The 23,353-nt window shown below is 45.1% G+C and overlaps 2 long non-coding RNA genes across 4 annotated transcripts; one reads left to right on the top strand and one right to left on the bottom strand.

Annotated features, from left to right (window-relative positions):
* The first annotated feature begins 338 nt into the window (after nucleotides 1-338).
* Nucleotides 339-20,042, top strand: LOC147579843 (uncharacterized). 2 transcript variants are annotated; one of them, XR_015252208.1, is made up of 3 exons: nucleotides 339-414; nucleotides 5,324-5,378; nucleotides 19,948-20,042. It is a non-coding gene; the product is annotated as an uncharacterized LOC147579843 (long non-coding RNA). The 2 variants fall into 2 exon arrangements; XR_015252209.1 differs by lacking the exon at nucleotides 19,948-20,042 and adding an exon at nucleotides 6,428-7,322.
* On the bottom strand, nucleotides 18,893-23,070 carry LOC147579844 (uncharacterized). Of its 2 annotated transcripts, XR_015252206.1 has the most exons (4): nucleotides 22,678-23,070; nucleotides 21,697-21,959; nucleotides 20,929-21,039; nucleotides 18,893-20,577 (listed from the first exon to the last, which is right to left on the bottom strand). It is a non-coding gene; the product is annotated as an uncharacterized LOC147579844 (long non-coding RNA). The 2 variants fall into 2 exon arrangements; XR_015252205.1 differs by having other exon boundaries at nucleotides 18,893-21,039.
* Between the last annotated feature and the right edge of the window lie 283 nt (nucleotides 23,071-23,353).

A 23,353-nucleotide genomic window follows, 5' to 3' on the forward strand; every position in this document is an offset into this window, starting at 1 on the left:
AGACAACTTCTGGGTTGCCAGGTATGGTAAATAAAAATATAGGATGCCAGTTAAATTTGAATTTCAGATATATAATAAATAGTTCTTATTATGTCTCGTGGGATATTTGAGATATACTAAACATTATCTGATATTCATTTGAAATTCAATCCTACTTCGTAAGAGATATTATGCCTATCCATGAGGAGGCATAGAACGATCCTGCTCTCTCTTTTTGGGATGTTAGCAGCTGTTGGTGATCGTGGCCTGGATTGGTTATTTCCCTAGAGGCTGTAAAATTGTGATGCTCTAATTCTCTCTCTCTCTCTCTCTTTTTCTTTTTTTCTTCTTCATTTCTTAGCTGGAATATGTCTATAAAGGGGAGTTTTCCCTCATCAACTATTTGGTTTACCTGGTCACTTTCATGGAGGAAAGGTAGGATACGTGTTTCATTCTTTATTTTTCTTTGCCAGTTTTCAGAATAAAACATCCTCCCAGGGGAGAAATAAGGCAGTAGCTGGAGGGAGATGGAGGGGCAAGGAAAGGTGGAGGGGCAAGGAAAGGTATGTTCAAGCCGGGAGATGCTGTGTAATGAACAGAGATGACCTCAGGGATTCTAATTACACAGGACTGAGAAGCCAGGGCTGTAGGAGACTATTGGAGTAATCTAGGCAGGAAAGGATGCTCCAAAAATGCATCCTCCAAAAGTGACCAATGAGTTGTATTCTTTCCTTCAGAAGTATCATTGGGGCACCTGGCTGGCTCAGGCAGAGAAGCGTGTAAGTCCTGATCTCAGGGTGGTGAGTTGGGGCCCCATGTTGGGTGTACAGATTATAAATAAATAAAATTAAAAGCAAAATTGTAAAGGTATCATTTTACATTCAGGGATTTTGACGTGTACATCTTTTGATCCATGCTACCGTTATTCTCTCTGATTCTCAAACTTCCTCCTCCTTGGTCAGTGGGAACTTCTTGAACGTGGCTTCTGAGTCCCTTTTTTTTTTTTTTTTAAGATTTTATTATTTTCAAGTAATCTCTACAGCTAACATAGGGCTCGAACCTACAACCTGACAAGAGTCACACATTCTACTGACTGAGCCGGCCAAGTGCCCCAGACATGGCTTCTGAGTCCTTTTGATGCCACCCCGGTAGTCGGTGTTACCTTCCTTGCTTTCTGGTGTAACAAGATGTTCCAGATGCATCTTATACATTTCTAGCCCAGACTTGGAATCAAACATTTCTCTTAGGAACCTCTGTAGTGGGAGATGATGTTCAGAGATTAAACATTTCTGACTTTGCTATTTAAAATCGTAACAACCCCCAGGGCATCTGGGTGGCTCAGCTGGTTAAGCGTCCAGCTTTGGCTCAGGTCATGATCTCACGGTTCATGGGTTCGAGCCCCACGTTGGACTCTACTGTCAGCTCAGAGCTCGCTTCAGATCCTGTGTCTCCCTCTCTCTCTGCTCTCCCCCATCTTGTCCTCTCTCTCTCAAAAATAATAAACATTTTTTAAAAACACTCTTTGGGGTGCCTGGGTGGCTCAGTCAATTAAGCGTCCAACTGGCTCAGATCATGACCTAACGGTTTATGGGTTTGAGCCCCACATCAGGCTCTGTGCTGACAGCTAGGAGCCTGGAGCTAGAACCCCTAATCCCTCTCTCTGTTCCCCCCTCCCCTTGTTCTCTCTCTCTCTCTCAAAAAATAAATAAATAAACATTAAAAAAACACTCTTAAAAAATAAAATAAAGTCATAACAACCCTCATTACAAACACACATACATATGCTCCCGGAGGTCCCCTTACCATTTATCACCTTCTAACATATCGCATCATTTAGTTTAATTATGTTTACTGCCCATCTTCTGCCATGAGGCTGTAAGTTCCTCAGAGGCAGAGACTTTTGTCTATCTGTTCGTGGCCTGGTACATATTAGACACTTAATAAACATTTCTTGAATAAGAGAATGGCTGAAAGCCATCAAATTGTATTTTGAAAAGCTCATTCTCACTGCTGGTAGAGAGTGAACTGGGGAGAGACCATTGTAAAGCAGGGAGGCCAGCGGAGAGTCTATTTCAGTCATCCAGGTAACACATGAGTGGGTCATGGAGATGGAGAGGAAGGTTGGGTGGAGGTAGAACTGACCAAACACGGGGACAGACTGGAGATGGGTGACGAGGGTCAAGGCAGAATGAAAGAGGACTCCCAGGTTCTTGGCCTGAGCACATAGATGGATAACGATGCTAAAGGGATGAGAGGAAAGATAAAGGGGGAGGGTCTGAGGATAAAGAGAATCAAGGGCTCCATCTTGGAAAAAGATGGCTCCCGTGTCTATTAGACAGCCAAGTGGAGGGATGAGTCTGGGCTCAGGGAAGAAGATATAAAATCGACAGTCATCAGTATTCAGGTGGTATTTAGAGCTCTGGGACTGGATGAGATCATCTTGAGAGTTTCAGACAGAGACCAGAAGCTGTTTCAAGACCAATCCTAAGGTACTCCCAACATGGAGCAGCCAGGTGAAGGAGGAAGAGCCTGCCAAGGAACAGAGACGAGGAGGCTAGAGAGATAGAGAGAAAACCAGGAGAGAGCATCATCATCAGAACCAAGGGAAGACAAGAGCCAGGGAGAGCCGACTACTAGTTCAAGAAGCTTTGTGGAAGGGAAGACATGGGAGCAGTAGCCGGAGGGAGATGCAGGGGCAAGGAAAAGGTATGTTCAAGATGGGAGACGCTGTGTAATAACAGAAATGACCTTGCACAGTGGAAGATTCTAATGATACAGGACTGGGAAGCCAGGACAATAGGAGCCTTGGCATAACCCAGGCAAGAAATAAAGGCCTGAACCAGGACAGGGAAATAACACTGAATGAACTTATAAAGCGGGTTGACTAGAGATCTCCCGATTCCAGACCGGGGGGGGGGGGGGGGTGCAAATGTCAGGATGCAGAATTTCTCAGGATCCAAACCTGCCTGCTCAACAGCCTTGCCCCTCCTCACCCCCAGATAAACACACAGACCAAAACATCACACCCTTTCCAAAAGCAGAGAAAGCAGGATACACACTGGGATCCTGGACAAATGCCCGACTGCCCCCAGGAAGGCCTGATCTGGGTTCAAAGCCGAGAAGGCACACAGGGTTTCCTTGTTTCCCCCGCTGGATTTAAGTGTGTTTTTAAAGTGCTCTTCTCTAGCTACCCAAGGATTAGCCATGTGTTTCAGCAAGTGATTGAAAATCATTACTCGTCTCTTTTGCTTGAACCTCAAACTTTTGAAATGTACACAGCTTGGCAGGCTGGCCAGGGCAGCTGAGCCTCAAGAGGACGTGTCCCAGCCATCTGTTGCCCCATTTCATACCAGCCTTCTGCCCTTCCCACCGCCGAGGAGCGCTGGGCTGGACAGGCAAACACAGCACCAGGACAACTGTAGCCCTGGCTTCCGACAGTTGCTGCAGTCTTGGGTGGCATGGGGGAAGGGAAGCTATTTTGTTCTGCTTTGCCTTGAGGTTATGGAGTCCCCCTCCCCCCATTTTAGAGATCCAGAGAGGTCTAGGGATAGAGACAAAGGACATCATCTGTGATTTTCCCTTCATCAGAGCAGCTCAGACTGTACTCAGCTACTCAGAGGCGATTCAAGGATTCAATGTGAAGATTAGAATTTCATTTGAAACAATATTTCAGTATTTTAAAAACTCTATTAAAAAATGTTTAGGGTGTAACAATGTGAATGCATTAAATAAACACTTTTAGTCCCACAAGACCTCAGTGGTTTAAGTTGCACTGCTAAGTGAACTAACTTTGAGGGGAGAGCAGTTGATATTATTATTCCTTTTAATTAATAGACTTTATTTTTATTATTATTTTTTTTTAAGTAGGCTCCCTGCTGAACGTGAGGCTTGAACTCATGAGCCTGAGATCAAAAGTCTCATGCTATACCGACCCAGCAAGACACCCCAAATAGACTTTATTTTTAAGAAAGATTTTAGGGGCCCCTGGGTGGCTCAGTCAGTTTGGTGTCTGACCTTGGCTTAGGTCGTGTTCTCATGGTTCATGAGTTCAAGCCCCAAGTTGGGCTCACTGCTGTCAGCCCAGAGCCTGCTCCAGATTCTCTGCCCCCCCCCCACCCCCCGCCTCTCCTCTCAAAACACTGTCTCTGTCTCTCTCAAAATAAATGAATTAAAAAAAATTTTTAGAGACAAATTTTAGATTTAGAAAGAAATTGAGCAGATCATACAGAATTCCCATATTACCTTCCTCCTCCCCAGCACTCACTTTCTCCTATTATTAACATCGTACATTAATGTGGTACATGAGTCACACACAATTGGTGAATCAATTCTGAGACATTGCTATCAACTAAAGTCTGTAGTTTTTTCAAATTTCTTTAGTTTTTACCTAATGGCCTTTTTCTATTTCAAGATCCCAAGCAGGATTCCACATTAAATTAAAGTCACATGTCTTCCTGGGCTTCTCTCGGCTGTGACAGTTTCTCAGACTTTCCTTTTTGATGATCTTGCGAGTACAGGTTGAGTATTTTGTAGGATACTTTTCTTTTTTTTGTTTTTTTTTTTAATGTTTTTTTTTTTTTTTAATTTATTTTTGGAGGAGAGAGAGAGACAGAGCATGAGTCGGGGAGGAGCAGAGACAGTGGGAGACACAGAATTCGAAGCAGGCTCCAGGCTCTGAGCCATCAGCACAGAGCCCCATGCGGGGCTCGGACGCACAAACTGTGAGATCATGACCTGAGCCAGACGCACAACCAACTGAGCCACCCAGGCACCCTTGTAGGATACTTTTCTATTGGGATTTGTCCCATGCTCTTCTCACATGTAGACTGGGGTTGTAGGTGTGGGGGAGGAAGATCACAGATGTAAAGTGGCATTTCCATCACATTATATGTAGTGTACAGAGATACATGCTATCAACATGGTTTATGATTATTGATGCAGATGGTGATCACCTGGCTAAAGTAGCGTTTGCCAGATTTCCCCCCTGTAAAGTTTTCTTGTTTAAAACAATGTATGTAGGGGCGTCTGGGTGGCTCGGTCGGTTAAGCGTCCGACTTCAGCTCAGGTCATGATCTCACAGTTCGTGAGTTCGAGCCCCCCGTCGGGCTCTCTGCTGACAGCTTGGAGCCTGTTTCGGAATCTGTGTCTCCCTCTCTCTGCCCTCCCCTGTTCATGCTGTCTCTCTCTGTCTCAAAAATAAATAAATGTTAAAAAAAAATTTTTTTAATAAAAATAAAAAATAAATAAATAAAACAATGTATGTAAGTATGGATTCACAGATATTTACGTTATACGTTGGGCTATAATCTAATGCTACTTTATTTTGCTCCTCAAATTGTCCTAGCTTTGACCACCGGGAGGGCTTTTGGTTGACACTTACGCCCCTGTGACATATTCCCGTAAGTATAGTATTTTTTGTACACTCAGTTTTGTGTTTTGTACTGACTTTGGCACAAGCTCCTCCTGGCAGCTCTGAGCCCAGGTTGGCATGGATAGTGGGTGTGCCTTGTGAGGCTCAGTGCTGCGCCAGCCTGGGCATGTCTCCTTACGGAGGGCAGAGTACTTCCCGCATGGGGTGCACTGGGCTCCATAAACCACCAGGCTTATCCTAGTGACTATGAAGTGATAAAAGTGTCTTGTTTGTTCAGTACTTGCTCTAAGTTTTACTTGTGTATTGCCCAACTTCTATGTTTATGATGAGGATAAAGAGCAGTTGTTGGATATTATGATAGTTACTCACTCAACTTTTTTTTTTTAATGTTTATTTATTTTTGAAGGAGACAGAGAGAGCAAGCGGGGTGGGGCAGAGAGAGAGGGAGACACAGAATCTAAAGCAGGCTCCAGGTTCTGAGCTGTCAGTCAGCACAGAGCCCGATGGGGGGCTCGAACCCTTGAGCTGTGAGATCATGACCTGATCTAAAATCAGATGCTTAACTGGCCAAGCCACCCAGGCACCCCCTCACTCAACTTTGAAACAAAAATTTGTATTACTTATTTCTCTAGTGTCTAGATTGGTTTAATTGAAGACCATTCTAATCTCAAAAGACAAATTAACAGGAGTTAAGAGCACAGACCCTACCGTAGGACTGCCTTGATTTAAACCCTTGACTTTGAGCAAATTATTCCATTCCTCTGTACCTCAGTTTTTCCACCTATAACAGGGGAATGTTAATGATAGATTTACTTCAAAGGCTTGTTAAGTGAGTTAATTAATGTAAAGTGATTGGAACAGGGCCTGACACGTAGTGAGTGCTATGTAATGGTGTCTATCATCATTACTTATAACCATCTGCTGTGGCCTTAATGTTTATGTCCCCCCGGCCCCCAAATACATATGTTGAAATCCCAATCCCCAAGGTGATAGTATTAGGAGGTGGGGGCCTTCAGGAGGTGACTAGGTCATGAGGACAGAGCCCTGATGATCAGAATTAGCACCCTTATGAAAAAGGCCCCACAGAGCTCTCTAGTCCTTTCTGTCATGTGAAGATCTGATGAGAAGTCTGCTACTCAGAAGAAAGCCCTCAGTCGACCACGCTGGCACTGTGACCTTGGACTTCCAGTCTCCAGAACCGTGAGAAATAAATTTCTGTTGTTTATAAGCCTCCCACTCTTCAGTATTTTGTTATAGCAGCCCAAATGAACTGAGATACCACCCATTTATGTGATCAGAATTTTCTCAGAACTGGATGACCAAAGCCAAATAGAAAAATAAGTTGGATGCCGAGACTGACTGTGAATCAGCCAGGGCTTTGATTTAGAAGCACAACAGGAACTGGCTCTGGATGAGTAAAGCTGAAGAGGAATTTATGGAAAGGATGTTGGGTAGCCCGTGGAATCTCTGGGAAGGCCTGAGAGCCAGGCACAGGGCATGAATGAGAACAAAGGATGCTGGGAAGTAGCTAAGAGCATGGCCAAAATTGTGGCACAGAAGTTATCCAGAGCCCTGCCCTGGCCTCAGAACCCTGGAAAGCTTGTGCCACAACCAGGACTGGGGCCTGAAAGATAACCAGGCTGCTGCCACTACCCTGGAATCTGGACCTGGCTGCCACAGCTGCTGCCGTCCCCACTAGAGAAGCTTCTCTAAGGGGTTCTCTCTGTGATCTCTGATTCAGGATCCAGGTGGTGCTCCTGATTGGCCAAGCCCAGGTCACATGTCTGAGTCCTGCCAATGAAAGAGGCTGGGAAGCAAGTGTCATGATTTCAGTCTCTATAGTGAGAGGTGAGCAGTAGACTTTAACTTCCACTAAGACTCATAAGATGGTGTCTCCCATGCACCTGGGAAGGGATTCTGAAGCTGGACAGCCAAGAAGTGACAAAGGCCATCGATCAACTCTGCTTTCAGATTTCGTTCCATCATAGTAACAGCCTCAGTGGACTTTCTAATAAGTAAAAGTTTGAAAAACACTGGCCCAGTGCTCTGGTGCCCCTTATATTTTTCAAGCTGGAGGTATAAGAGACTGATTTTTGTGAGTTCCAAGGAAGATAAAAGCTATTGGTTGGATTTGGGTAGGAGTTTTTCATGGAGGTTGTGATTCTGAGCCTCACAGGATGTAATCCTCACAGGACGTTTTTATAAGCGACAGTAGATGCTCCTGTGATTAACAAAATGCAAATTCCTTTAAAGGATTTAAAAGTGGTTGGTTTTGTCATTTTGCGTTTTTTTTGATCAACAGGTGCCAGATTACCATTGTCATCCTGTGGAGTCTTTGACATGTTTGCTTTGAAAAAGAAGCCTAGGGGTGCCTGGGTGACTCAGTTGGTTAGGGGACTGACTATGGCTCAAGACATGATCTTGCAGTTTGTGGGTTCAAGCCCCACAGTGGGATCTGTGCTGACAGCTCAGAGCCTGGAGCCTGCTTAGGATTCTTTATCTCCCTCTCTCTCTCTGCCACTCCCCTGTACTTGCTCTCTCTCTCTCACTTAAAAAAAAAAAAAAAAAGTCTTCATATTTGAAGGTTGGAGAAACCCTTAGCACTGTCCCAAACTTTTCTTTTCTTTTCTTTTCTTTTTTCTTTTCTTTTCTTTCCTTTTCTCTTCTTTTCTTCTCTTTTCTCCTCTTCTCTTTCTTTCTTTTTTAAAGATTTTTTATTTTATTTTTTTTTTTAATTTTTTTTCAACGTTTATTTGTTTTTGGGACAGAGAGAGACAGAGCATGAACAGGGGAGGGGCAGAGAGAGAGGGAGACACAGAATCGGAAACAGGCTCCAGGCTCTGAGCTATCAGCCCAGAGCCTGACGCGGGGCTCGAACTCCCGGACCACGAGATCGTGACCTGGCTGAAGTCAGACGCTTAACCGACTGCGCCACCCAGGCGCCCCTAAAGATTTTTTAAATGTTTATTTATTTTTAAGAGACAGAGCAGAGTGCCAGAGGGGGAGGGGCAGAGAGAGAGGGAGACACAGAATGTGACGCAGGCTCCAGGCTCTGAGCTGTTAGCACAGAGCCTGACATGGAGCTCAACTCAAGAACCACCAGATCATGACCTAAGCCTAAGTCAGATGCCCAACTGAGCCACTCAGGCACCCCTTTTAAGATATTTTTTAAGATTCTTTTAAAAGTTTATTTATTTATTTTGAGAGAGAGAGAGAGAGAGAGAGAGAGAGAGAGAATGCAGAGGGACAGAGGAAGAGGCAGAGAGAGAGAGAGAGAGAATCCCAAGCTCTACACTGCCAGCCCAGAGACCGATGTGGGGCTTGAACCCACAAACCACGAGATCATGACCCGAACCAAAGTCTGACACTTAACCAACTGAGCCACTGAGGTGCCCCAAGATTTTATTTTTAAGTAATCTCTACATCCAATATGGGGCTCAAACCTACAACCCTAGATCAAGAGTTGCATGCTCTACCAACTGAGCCAGCCAGATGCCCTCCCCCTGAACCTTCCTTTTCTAAATGGAGTCCCAAGAGGTGAAGTGACTTATGCAAGGCCACACAGCTGTCCAGCCCCACAGTCACTTCCTTCCTGAGGCAGGTCTTGAGAAGAGACCCAAAGTGGCTTTCGAATACTGGCTTGTGGCTGTTGTTGCTGCTTTATTTGCCCTTACTTTCTGGAGCAGGAAACCCCCAGTGGCTTTCTCTCTGCCTTCAGTCTTCTCCATGGAGAGAAGAAGGAGAAGGAGAAGGAGAAGGAGAAGGAGAAGGAGAAGGAGAAGGAGAAGGAGAAGGAGAAGGAGAAGGAGAAGGAGAAGAAGAAGGAAGAAGGAAGAAGGAAGAAGGAAGAAGGAAGAAGCAGGAGGAGGAGGAGGAGGAGGAGGAGGAGGAAGTGCAAGCAGACAATAGCCCCCACACTGCTGGATTCTGACCTTTGCTGGTCTCTATTCTGCCTCCTTTCAGTGTGGCTAACCTCCTGCCCTAACTTTGGACTTGCTTCAAATCCTGGCAGCCAGATGCCCTGGTCCTGCATTCATGTCCTGGCTCCCAGTAGTGAGGCTAGGTCAGATCCTGACATCTGCTGAATGCACCTTGCAATGGAACTGCCCATCTCCTTGCCTGGCCAGCCAGATCTGGCCATTTAGGAAGCTCCTGGGAAGCAGGGGTCATGTCCTCCCCTTCTGGCGTCCTCAACACCCAACAGGGCATGACCCAGCAAACCCTTGTTGAAGAGGTGATTGACCTGCTGTATTTGGGTGTTGCCCACACCTAGTCGTGACAAACTAGAACAAAGGGAGGTGGAGGTGCTAAGTGGACACACTGTGAGAGATTTTCCTTCTATACTACCTGGGGGTATTTCTGGTTTGTACTGACGCGTTATTACTATCTGAAATCACAATACCATAGACAAGATTTGGGCTCTGGTCTATCCAGGCCAGAGCAGGGGAAAGCACCTTGGGAGTCCAAAAAGAGCCCCAGGATCAGATAAAATCATCTGAGATAAACCAGGGGGCAAAACATTCATTCATTCTTTCATTCGTTCATTATGAATTGAGTACCATGTGTCAGGTTCTATGCTAGGCACCCAGAGATTCTATGATAAATGAGACAGATTCCATGTCCTCAAGATGCTTAGAGGACAAAGATGCTTAGAGAAAGACAAAGCAGGGGATTTGTGCTTACATCGGATTATGATGCATGCAGAAATAACAATAGCTAATATCTATTGAGTGCTCACTATATTCCAGACTCTGCCCTAGTTATGCGGCATTTCAGGCACTCCTCACTGGAATCCTCTTAGTAGGTATCATTATTATTTCCATCTCACTGATGACAAGATGGAGGCACAGAGAGGTTAAATGACTTGTCCAAGGTCACACAGCTGGGATGAACGACATACCTAGAACTTAAATCCAAGCAGTTTGACTCCAGGGCCTGTGCTTCTAGCTCCTCCACCATACTTCTGTTTCATCATGACAGAAGAAAGCGGAGGATACTGTCAGACCACATAAAGTTGCACCTAACGTGAGAGGGCATAGAAGGCTTCTTTGAGGAGGCAACACGTAGGCAGAGTCCAAAAGGACCAGTCAGAATTAGCTGGGAGAATTGGGGGCGGGGGCGTGCATATCAGACTGAAGGAACAGCACATGCAAAGACTGGAGACAAGAGGCCACGGTACATTAATTCCTGTTTGGTGAGCATCGACTGTGTGCCAAGGATATCTAGAGGCATTCAGAGACTGTAAGTAGTGCCAACGTGACTGTCTCATAGTGAGTGGAGAGAAGACTGGAGGGAGAAGAGGCTGAAGTGTTCAGCAGGCACCAGTTCACAAAGATCTTTAAAGGCCAGGCTAAGGGGTCATGTCTTTATCCAAGGGACAGTGGAGAGATATGGAAGGATAAGCAAGAGAGTTTCATGATCAGGTTGCTCTTCAGAAAGCTCATTTTTAACGGTACTTTGGAGAAGGATTGGAGTCAAGCAAGAATGAAGGGCATTTGGGTTGTCCAGGCAGGAGATGATGGCGACCTGAAATGGGGATTGGCAGTGACATGTGAAAGAACTTTGAGGACTTTGTTGGAGGGGAGGTCATCATCAAACCGGAAGATTGTGGGGACCTAGACACGTAGGCGAGCCTCAGAGGGTAAACAGTTAGTGTTGGTCCAATGTTAGGCAATTGGCCAAAGTCTCACCAGGAAGTGGATGGTAGAGAGTAAGTTCGGGGGGTGGGGGGGGGGAGGGGCGGCGCTTAGCTGACTCAGTTGGTGGAGCATGCGACTCTTGATCTCGGGGTTGTGAGTTTGAGCCCCATGTTGGGTGCAGAGGTTACTTAAAAATAGTTTTAAAAAAATCATTAAAGAAAGAAAATAAGTCCAGCAGGTGGTGGGGACTCAGCAACAGAAATAAGAGACCAATGAAAGAACCCCGGTCCCTGGAGAACCAGATGAAGAAAGAGAATTTTCCACTGGGCAGGTTGAAAAGGGAGATAATGGGAAATCAGAATCAGGAACCAGGGTACCCATAGCTGTCCTGGACTGGCAGCAGGACCTAGGATGCTCATCTATGAGACAGGGGTGCAGAATTCCTTGTGTCTGCCTCACTCCGTCTCTAGCTAGGTAGATCCTATTTAGTCGGATTCAGCTTCAAAGTTTGTGGGGAAGGGACATGTGGTGAAGGGGAAAGGGCAGAGTTTTGCCATTAGAGAGAATGGGGTTCAAACCTCATCTGGAGTCACTTACTAGTTCTACGACTTAAAGCAAGTTACTTAACCTCCCTGAGCTTCAGCTCACTCGTCTGCAACTTGAGGATAAGAATATCTACTCCACAGGCCTACTGAATAAGAATGACAGTATCTACTGCAGGAAATTATTGTAAGAATGTGGCAGTTAATACATGAAAGATCAGGCCTGGCACCAGGGTGGACGCTTAGTCAAGCTGTCAACCATCCCCTTTATCGGAAGTCATCTGTGTGCTGGACCCTGGGCTGAGGGTTTCAGGTGCTATGTTCTCTCCCTCTTAAGTTTTTTAAAAATGTTTTTATTTATTTTTGAGAGAGAGAGAAACAGAGCACACGTGGGGAGGGGCAGAGAGAGAGCGAGAGAGAGAGAGGCACAGAATCTGAAACAGGCTCCAGGCTCTGACCTGTCAGCACAGAGCCCGACACGGGGCTTGAACTCAGGAACAGCGAGATCATGACCTGAGCCAAAGTCGGAGGCTTAACCGACTGAGCCACCCAAGAGCCCCTAAGTTCTCTCCCTCTTAACAAATCAAGGGAGATATTCCTATTCTCATTTTGTAGGCCAAGAAATAGGCTCAGAAAAGTTGAGAAACTTGTCCGAGATCACATTGCTAGCAAACTTATTTTTCACCAAAGCCCACTACTGTTTTGGTACTGTTTTGTTTAGTCTGCATCCTCTGTACAACTTGTTCTGTACCAACTCACCACCTATCCTATTTTTTTGTTTAATATTTTATTTAAATCAGTCTTCCTATTTATTGTAATTAATATAATTTAAAAACAGCTCTGCGATACTAATTCGTATGTCATCCTATTCAGCCATATAAAGTGTATAATTCATTTTTTTTAGTATATTCACAGAGTTGTACAACCACTACCACAATCAATTTTCGAACATTTTCATAATTAATTTACTTTTTTTTTTTTAATTTGAGAGAAACAGAGAGAGTACACACTCAAGTGGGGGAGAGGAGCAGAGGGAGAGAGAGAGAGAATCTCAAGCATACCCAGCGCACAGCCTGACTTGGGGCTGGATCCCATTTATGTCCTGAGACAAATATCAAGATTCAGAAGCTACGGGGCACCTGGGTGGCTCGGTCGGTTAAGCATCCGGCTTCGGCTTAGGTCATGATCTCACATTCTGTGAGTTCGAGCCCCGCGTCGGGCTCTGTGCTGACAGCTCAGAGCCTGGAGCCTGTTTCCGATTCTGTGTCTCCCTCTCTCTCTGCCCCTCCCCTGTTCATGCTCTGTCTCTCTCTGTCTCAAAAATAAATAAAGGTTAAAAAAAAATAAAAAAAAAAAAAAAGATTCAGAAGCTCAACCAACTGAGCCACCCAGGTGCCCCATCATTAACTTACTTTTAAAGGAAACTTTTGTCATTCCCATAAATGGAAAACTTGTATTATTTACCATAAATGGAAGGCAAAACAAACATAAGCAGAGCAACAACCAACAGCTAGGTCATGTTTTTGCTCTCTAGTTAGGGCTGCCTGTTAAGTGTCTACGCTTCAGACGTCTTTCTCTTTGCCAAAAAAGGAGATTGGCAGATATTACAGCGTTGTTAAAGACACTTTAAATCGAGACTCTCTCTTTGGCATAATCGGAAAAATAAAAAGGTAATTGAAGCGAAACTTACTTTCTCACTGTGTAATTTCATACCACATCCCTGAGCCACCAAAAATCATCTTGCGCATACCTCCCACACTTGTCTTTTCTAGGTGAGGTAAGTGACTTGTCCAATGTCACACAGCGAGGTGGTAGCAGACACTGGGTCCAGAATTCAGGCCTCTTAACTTTTTTTTTTTTAAGTTTGTTTATTTATTTTGAGAGAGAATGCACACGTAAATGTAAGCGGGGGAGGGGCAGAGAGAGAGGAGGGGTTCCATGATATCAGCCCAGAGCAGCAGAGCGAGGTGGGGTTCAAACTCATGAACCTGGGGCGCCTGGGTGGCTCAGTCGGTTGAGCGTCCGACTTCAGCTCAGGTCACGATCTCGCGGTCCGCGAGTTCGAGCCTGCTTCCGATTCTGTGTCTCCCTCTCTCTCTGCCCCTCCCCCCGTTCATGCTGTGTCTCTCTCTGTCTCAAAAATAAATAAACGTTAAAAAAAAAAAATTTCAAACTCATGAACCATGAGGTCATCACCTGAACCAAAATCAGGAAATCAAGAGTCGGAGGCTTAACCCACTGAGCCACCCAGGCGCCCTCAGGCCTCTTAACGAATAATGCTATCTCCTTTTCTTTGTTTCTTTCTTTCTTTTCAATTTATTTAAATTCAAGCTAGTTAACATCCAGGGTAGTAATGGTTTCAGGAGTAGAATTTAGAGATTCATCATTAGCACTCATGGCAACAAGTGCCTTCCTTAATGCTCATCACCCATCTAGCCCATCCCCCCCACCCAACACCTCTCCAGCAACCCTCAGTTTGTTCCCTGTATTTAAGAGTCTCTTATGTTTGCCTCCCTCTCTGTTTTTATCTTATTTTTCCTTCCCTTCCCCTATGTTCATCTGTTTTGTTTCTTAAATTCCACATAGGAATAAATCACATGATATTTATCTTTCTCTGACTTTCTTCGCTTAGCATAATACCCTCCAGCTCCAACCACGTGGTTGCAAATGGCAAGATTTCATTCTTTTGGATTGCTGAGTAGTACTCCGTTGTGTATATATACCACATCTTCTTTATCCATTTATCCATCGATGGACATTTGGGCTCTTCCATACTTCGGCTATTGTCGATAGCGCTGCTATAAACATTGGGGTGCATATGCCCCTTTGAATCAGCATATTGTGTCCTTTGGATAAATACTTAGCAGTGCAATTGCTGTGTCATAGGGTAGCTCTATTTTTAATTTTTTGAGGAACCTCCATACTGCTCTCCAGGGTGCCCGCACCGGTTTCAACTACACTGTAGTCCTCTTTGCAATCAGTATTTTAAATGTAGTCAAGTGCCTAATTTGTGTGTTGGACAGATATGTTACAAACTCATAAAGCACATATTTAAACATTTTTTAAATGTTTATTTATTTATTTTGAGAAATGAAAGATAGAGAGTGAGCAGGGAAGGTGGAGAGAGAGACAGACAGACAAACAGAATCCCAAGCAGGCTCCGCACCATCAGTGCAGAGCCCGATGTGGGGCTTGAACTCAAAACTGTGAGATCATGACCTGAGCCAAAATCACAAGTCAGTTGCTTAATCTACTGAACCACCCAGGCACCCCAATAAAGCACATATTTTATAGCTAAGAAGGAACCTCAGAGATAATCTAAGCCAACTCATTTCATTTCATATATGAGAAAACCAGTGAGTTTGTTCACCTAAGCATGTTTAGAATTGCCTGCCAATCAGTTGAACATATAACCAAAAATGTAGCTATAAATAGTCCAGAATTATAATAATTCTCCTCTGGTTTCAGGCTTAAGCCAAACTTCCTGATATCTCAGTCCTGCCCTCACTTTATTCTGCTCTTTAATTTGTTCCTTTGGTCTGTCCTGATCTCTGTATGCGTAGTTTCCCCTTGGCCCAAACTACCAAGATGGGTTGAAGGATCACAGGCACAAGGGGAATTAGTGGGTCAAGGGTGTGTGTCATATGAGAAAGAAATGAGGGGTTGTCAAGAACTGTGAAGGCTCTAAAACTTAACCCGACTTGCAAGCTGACAAGGTAGCCTGCCACAGTTTCATGGAAGCTTCTGGGTCAGAAACAAAGGACTTCTTTACTCACAGCAATAGTAACAGCAAGAGTATTGGCATTTCGTTGTACTGGTTTCCTGATTCCCAATTCCCAAAGGCAATGCAAAGAGGGCCAATTATTAACGCCTGTACACACGGTGCGGCCCATTGCAAGAGAGGGACCCAGAAGCCTAGGCAGCCAGATCTTAAATAATGGACAGTATCTGAGAAAGATACTATCTTCAAAAGATAGTCTGAAACAAAGAGCATTCAATGACTCTGCTCACAAGGCATGCAGAAATGTGATAGACCCATGGAGAATGATCTCCCAACAAGTGTTAAGTACAACCGTGGAAAGTGAGCTCACAGTCCTCCAGCTACATCAGACGACAAAAGATGGGGAAGATGGAAATGGAAGCAGAGGCGAATCAATCCTGTCCTTTCTACATCGATTCTTTACTGGTGTCAGTTATGGCAAGGGCACCCGGAGGCCTATTTGCGGTGTTTGGCACGTTTCCTGTTTTGACGAATATAGCTTTCAACTCACTGCCTTGACAGGGTTTACCCAATTCCAATCATTTCTTTGCATAGCTGTTAGAAATCTCTAGAAGCTCCAAAACTCCACAGAAGAGAGAAGGGTGCATCCTTCCAAACATTATTTGCTTCCAGGAGATCGTGTATGCTGGGCAAACCCATGGTGGCCACACTGCAGTCGTGTGGGGGACGTGCGCCGATTTCTTGTATCCTATCCGTCTATACCTATGGATATTTACTATACCTAGTAAATGTGGTGAGGTTTGCTTGCCACTGTGATGCAGTCAGCGAGACCCCTGACTCGGTCTAGCCTCTCATTTGAAACCAGGACTAGATGGGTCACCAAGTCAGGCTTTATTTGTCATGTGTGCTCCATATCTGAGGCAGGTATTTTGTATCTATAGCCAAGACCCAGAGTTCCAGGCCTCTGACTGACAGGCCTCAAGTCAGCTCGTTTTTGTTTTTGTTTTTTTTGTTTTTTCCTCTGCCTAGAGGAGGACGAATTCCGAGGGTAAAGGAAGGACAATGCAGCTCAGGACAGGAGCTCATAGTCATTGTCAGAACCACATCAGGACCTGGGATAAGGTCCACAGAGGGATTTTGTGGCATTCCACTGGTCCTCAGGCTCTTTGCAACCATATCAGATGGGAGTTAACCAATCAACCGGAATCAGGCAGTGAGAGCCTGGCAGGTGAGTCAGTGACAACATCCTCTAACTAGGGGCAAAGGGCAAAAATTATGTCAAGAAACCAAGCAAAGCCCAACACTGCCCAATAAGGGCAAAGGCCATTCAAGTGGGTTAGCCTTGGAGAGTGATTCTAAAAGAGTGCTAGAGGGACCACAGATGATCCAGCTGAGGTGATGGGCTGCTCTAAATATAAATGTGATATAAATATAATTTAGAGCTGGCCATGCAAAGTGGTCCTTCCACTGCATTAGGGAACTCTATTTAGAATTACGAAGTAGAAGGGGATAAATTGGAGAGCCCATGGGGTTTTCTGCACTGTTCAAGCAATCCACGAACTACAACTTTACACAATTCCTTGGAGCTGCTGTGAAGAATTTTAGTTTGTGAAGATCCTCACAGAGCCGTAGCTCCCTATGGACTTGATATACTGCCACAGTATATGGTCTCTTGTTGTTATCCCTAGATATTACTTCACCCAGGAGAGGAGGACTTCCTTCTTCTCATAAGAAGTCATGAGTCCCAAAGCAATGTCATAAATGTCTAGCAACTTCTTGGCCTGAGAACTCAAATGACACCACCCATGTTAGTGCTAGGACTGATGTCCCAAGGGCCAATATATATTACTGGCAGACGATTGTGTAAGGACTTCCTCCCCACTATGCAGTGAGCTCAACCTTTGAGCTGTGCACGCCAATAAATAGTCACCTGTCTCAAACAGGAAAAAGAAACCTGTGCGGGGTGATTGAACTCTGACCTTGCTGGCCAACCTGGATCCCAGGAATGCTGTGCACATTGCCTTGACTCTTGGGTTTGTGTTTTTCTCTTCCTTGTGAAAAGAAAGATTCATTTACAAACTCTGGGTGGTGGTATAGCCTTGCTGGGGAACTGTGGTCATCAAACGCACAGAATTTCCACAGCAGCTTTTCACAATCAACTCCGGTTTACTTTTGTTAACCACTTTTCTGTTTGGCCTCCACATTGTGGCCTGTTAGCATCAACAGTTATTAAGTCTTGAGAAGAAGTTCTGAGGAATGGTTTGTGAATTAGAGTTCATCACTAAGCGAGAGGACTGCATACAGATTGAACTTTGAAGGTACTGTCTTTGAGTATCTAGTGGCCTGTTACTTATCATGGGACTTTGCCTAGCCCCAGCCAGCCAGCCTTCCTTTTCAAATTGTAATCTGAAAACTGAAACTCCTGATACACAATGTAGCACATGCATCTAATACAGGATGCAAAGTTACTTCCCAGAAAACACACATTTGGAAAATGCCACCTCATTAGTTTTCTATGTCTCTTGTAACAAATTACCACGAAATTGGTGGCTTCAGACAACACAGGCTGAAATGAAGGTGTCAGTATGGCTGCATTCCTCTCTTGAGCCTCTAGGAGAGAATCTGTTTCCTTGCCTTTTCCAGCTTCCAGAACCACCCACATTTATTGGCTCATGACCCCTTTTCTCCATTGTCAAAGCCAGCAATGTTGCATCTCTGGCCATTCTCCCATAGTCATAGTCACATCTTCCTCTGACTGATTCTCTTCTGTCTTCCTCTTCTTCCACTTCTAAGGATCCTTGCGATTACATTGGCCCATCCTGACAATCCAGGATAATCTCCTTATTTTCAGATCAGCCAATTAGTAACCTTAATTCTGTTTCAACCTCAATTCCTCTTTGTCGTGTAACCTAATATACTCACGGGTTCTTAGGATTTGGACACGGACATTTTGGGGACAACTATTATCCCCTGCTGAATTACATCTGGACAATCAGTGGTGAGGAAATGAAAAGGTTTGCTCAGTGTCTATCTTCCCAGCTGGCCTGTATAGAGGGGTCAAACCTTTTCATCTTAAATGAACGTTGTATAGCTGATTTGATTCTCTCCATGAGCTGATGGTTGGGGGAATTTATAACGGAGTGTCCTGTTTAGAGGTCTCGGAGACCTGTGATATCCATACAGAATCCTTTTTGTTGGTGAATGATTTAGTTATTTAACTGACACTTAACACATATATCAGAGCTTTACAAACTAATTTAATTCTTACAACAAACCTATCAAGTGGGTAAAGTTGTTATGTCATCCTCATTTTACAGATAAGGAAACTGAGGCATAGGAAAGCTAAGTAGGGGCTCCTGGGTAGCTCAGCCCATTAAGCATCTGACTCTTGATTCTGGCTCAGGTCATGATCTCACGGTTTGTGAAGCTGAGCCCCGTGTCAGGCTCTGCTCTGACAGTGTGGAACCTGCTTGGGATTCTATCTCTCTCTCTCTCTCCCTGCCCCTCCTCAGCTCTCTCTACCTCTCAAAATAAGTAAACAGTAAAAAAAAAAAAAAAAAAAAAAAAAAAAGAAGAAGAAAGAAAGAAAGAAAGAAAGAAAGAAAGAAAGAAAGAAAGAAAGAAAGGCTAAATTACTTGTCCAAGGTCACGCAGCTAGTATGTGGCAGAAGTGGGACTTGAAGCCAGGCAGTGTCTGTGCGGTCCAGAACCCTTGTTCCTGACCACCATGCCAAGCTGCCTTGTCCTCTTGGTTTCCACCTGTCCCCAGGCCTCTGCTGCCACCAGCTCTGGTAGGTGGCCTTGTGGTCTACAGCAACACCCCCAGCCCTGGCTTCTCCCATTTGCAACTTGCTGCTCATTTCCCTCTGTTCTCAGTGGTGCAGACCCATGATCCTCCCCCGAGCTTTGCCACAGGTAGTCTTGCCCCACCGGGGCAGTCACACAGCAGGCTGTTTGCTCACGATGTGACATCCATGCCATGTGGGAATGGGGACTCAGGAATGCTGAGCCTCAGAGCCTCTCTGCTGACCTAGGCTTGATCACCAGGGTCACTTTGACATAACCTATCCTGCTTTCCTCTAAGACCTGAAGAGGAGGAAAAGCATGATGCCTTTCTGACCTTCCTCTCTCTCCTCTTTCTCCTTCCTACCATCTGACCCGATGGAAAGGGGGTGGGTACTCTCTCACTGCCTTAGAGCTGGCTTAACAGTCCTGGGGGGGAAGGGGTCTGGGAGCTGGTCCTTCAGGCTTGGCTTTGATTCACTAAGGGAGGAGAATTTGGAAGGATTGAGTCACGGCTAGTTCCTTCAACTACGCAACGGGACAACACTTTGAGGCCAAGCCCGTCATAAGTCCCCTGTGTACGGGGGTATTTATTACTCTCTAAACCTAGAACTTTCACGCTTCTTTGCCTGTGTATAGGGAATATGTTTTACACTGTGACCCAGACAAATATGTACATATATATTACAAACAACCAAACCAAAAGCTACACAAACAACACTTATTACTTGGTACAATGCATCTGATCATTTTTAACGTAGTCTTTTTTTTCAGAAAAGGAAGAACACTGGTGGCAGCCCATCATTCCTGTCCCCAGGCAGACTTACTTGCTTCCTTCTCTGGGATCTCACGGTGCCCTGTGTGAAGCTTCTCATGTCACACTGTAATTTACATGTCTTTCTCTCCCACTAGGGAGAGACTTTGTCCCTTTCATCTCCGCATTCCTAGCACGGCTACCAGCAGACATCCAGGAAGTGTTCATCGAAGGAGTGAAGGAAAAAAAGGCCAGTGGTTTCTCTTTTCATGGCACACGTCCCCTAGTTCTGGGGTTGGAGAGCTTGGACCTTGTCAGTGAGAGACCTGGGCTCAGGGTGGGATCCCTGTGGAAGTTAGTTCATATACCTCCCGCAGAATGGACCTCGGTGGGCAAAGAATGAAGACCAGAGACTTTATTTCCCCTCCTTTGATTTTTCTCCGAAGCTGACCTGTTGGCATCCCGGGGCCAGAATGCCTTTGTGTTCTCCTCCACAGTAATTTAATGCCGTAAAACTGACTGCTGCAGACTCAAAAATCCAGGGCACTCGGCGTTTTTGCAAAGCCAGGCTCTAGGAAATGTTCCCGTTGCTGAACACATTGGATGTGGTTTAGGTAGCAAAGCAAATGACCTAACAAGGAATATATGTGCTGAGCCTAGTTCCTGTTAAATTAATAGATTCACGTTCTGGCACATCCGCAACCTCACAAGTCATAGCAACCGGATGACGGCATGGCAACACAGCAGCTGTGGCCACTGCACGTGAGAAAAATCAGAGCCGAGTGTCTCTGGAGAGAAAACAGAAATGGGCTCTACGATCGCCAGCTTGTACGTGACTGGCTGAGGCGGGGGCGGGGGGGGCAACCACAAGTAGACGCCTGCCCTAGTTAGGGATGCAGGAGTGTAACATCTCTCCCGCTTCATAAAACTTTGTTTTGTGTTTTCAAAGTAAATAATTTGCTCCAGTCAGAGAGGAAATGATGTTGAGAGAGAGATACCATCACGTGGACAGAATGTTCTTTGTAGCCCTGGAAGCAGTGTGGAGGTGATTCTTATCGGGGATTGTCCACGACTTGCTCTTCAACAGCAGGACCACAAGCCTTTCTTTCTAGTTTCAGACCTGCACTGAAATCACTTACCTCTTCCGGCTGTCAGGCTCGAAAGCCCTTCTTTCCACCTCTTCTTCTAGGACCGAGGTTGGACCCCACCGCCCCTGCGTGTGCTGAGGCCTCAGGACCAGGATAGATGCTCTGAGGAAGAGGAATAGGACACCTGGACAGATGTCGATTCTTGTGCAACAAAAAATATCTGCATGCACTATCAGGATGGTGACGCCCAACGCCAGGGCTGCCTGGGACTCAGGAGCAGCAGCCCACACCCCCTGATCTTGTTTAAATTCAAGGGTGACCCTTGCTCTGCAAAGAGGTGAAGGCTGGGCTGTCTGTTCTTAGGACTCATGTGTTACCCTTAGGTCTGCCCCTTCCTCCATGTTCTGCTTTCCAGGTGAGAGACCAGGAAGCTGGGCAGGGTTGTCATTGGGCCCACACTGACTTCTCTTTTGTTCTGTGAATTAGTTACCTATGGCTATGTAGCAAATTACTACAAAACACAGCAGTTTAAGATAATAAACATTCAGGAGTGCCTGGGTGGCTCAGTCGGTTAAGCGTCTGACTTTGGCTCAGGGCATGATTTCACAGTTTGTGAGCTCTAGTCCCATGTTGGGCTCTGGGCTGACAACCTGGAACCTGGAGCCTGCTTCAGATTCTGTGTCTCCCTCTCTCTCTCTGCCTCTCTGCCCCCCCCCCCCCCATCGTGCTCTGTCTCTCTCTTTTAAAAAATAAACAATAAAAATTAAAATTTTTTTTTTTTTTTTTTTAGTTTTCAATAAGACCACAAACATGTATTACTTTACAGTTTCTGTGGGTCAGGAATCGAGGCAGCTTAGCTGGATGCTTCTTCCTCAAGGCTCTCTTTGAGGCAGCTGCTGGCTGGGGTTGAAGGTCTCATCTGAAGGCTCGATTAACATAGACCAAGGGGGAAGTATCCCAAGCTAACTTATGTGGTTGTTGGCAGGCCTCAGTTCCTCTTCACAGGGCGGCCTTCGGACATGGCAGCTACTAGCTTCCTTACAGTGAGTGATCCAAGAGAGAGCGAGAGAGAAAGAGGGCACCTAAAATGGAAGCCACAGTTTTTTTATAACCTAATCTCAGCAGAGACATCACGTGATTTTTGCCATATATTATTTGTCGGAACCGAATCAGTTAGTCCAGCTCACACCCAAGGCGAGGGGATTACACAAGGGTGTGAATACCAGGAGGCCGGGGATCACTAGCAGGGGACTGTCTTTGAGACCACCTACCACAGCTTCCACACCGTGGTCCTCCAGCAAATGCCACTCTGCAGAGGAAAAGCAATGCATGTGTGTGCATATATAAGTGTCAGGCCTTCACACATTTACACCATCTGCTAATTATTCCTGGGCATGCAGAAATCCTGAATATTCATGAAATTGTGACTGAGAATTCAGAATCACAATCCCGAACAAAGAAATACTCTGCTCTTGTCCTAGCAAATACGGAGTATCACATGGTTGTTTTTAGAAGTCTGGGTGACATATTCGCTCTACTCCCCTTGATTATATCATTGCTTGCCGTAAGGAGAATACACTAAGGAATTACTTCTATCTATCCCAAAACAGAAGTGGGCAATCCCTCCACCATCCCCCCACAATAGTATGATGCAGTAAAAATTTCAGAAAATTGTCATTATTAAGAGTCTAACAATGCATGTGTATTTCTCAAAGCGACACTATTTTTCTTACGTGGTACATTTTGTATTTATAATGTGCCATTAATAATGTCTGGGTAGAAGTCAGAACTAGCACATACGGGCTGAAGTGTGGGGGATTTCACGTTGCTAGGAGAGCCTCATCTGCATACTCCCAGTCTTGGGAGGATGATTCTGCATTTGTGGCTTCCCATTAGATATGAACGCAGAACTGGGGATCATTTCCCAGATGTCACTTTCCATCAGTTTCACATCCATCTTTCTGGACAAAGCCTTTACTCTAGGGTTTCCTATGCTTTAGTAAAAAGATGAAGCATTAGTATGGGAGATTCTATGATCTGGCCAACGTGCTAGTAGAAGCAGCATTTGGGGAAAAAGGGAAAATTGTTGAGCCCCAACCGATGCTTTTGAACCACCTTTAAAAAGCTCCCTGTTTTCCGCAACAAGCTACAATGAAGCTAATGTTTCTGTTATGAAAGCCCTCCACTGCAGTTTCAAATGTCTGCTTTTTTTTTTTTTTTTAACCACAGCAAAGGCTAACCCGGTTTTCTCTCCAGCTTTGCTGGAGAGAACTCTTCCCTAAAGATTGCTGTTTAACTACTTTGTTGCTATTTATCAGAAACCCAAAAGGTGGCTTTTTGTTGCAGTTTTTAATACGGCGAGCGAACTTATTTTGGGGAATGATAAATTTAAAATGACTTGCCTGATGCTCCTCTTCTCGGGACTCCACCCTACCCTCTAAGTCACTTTTGGCCCGTGATGAAACGCGGAATGCAT

The sequence above is a fragment of the Puma concolor genome, chromosome B3 (assembly GCF_028749965.1).
Source record: "Puma concolor isolate L17-30 chromosome B3, mPumCon1.1.hap2, whole genome shotgun sequence".
Taxonomy (NCBI): Eukaryota; Metazoa; Chordata; class Mammalia; order Carnivora; family Felidae; genus Puma; species Puma concolor.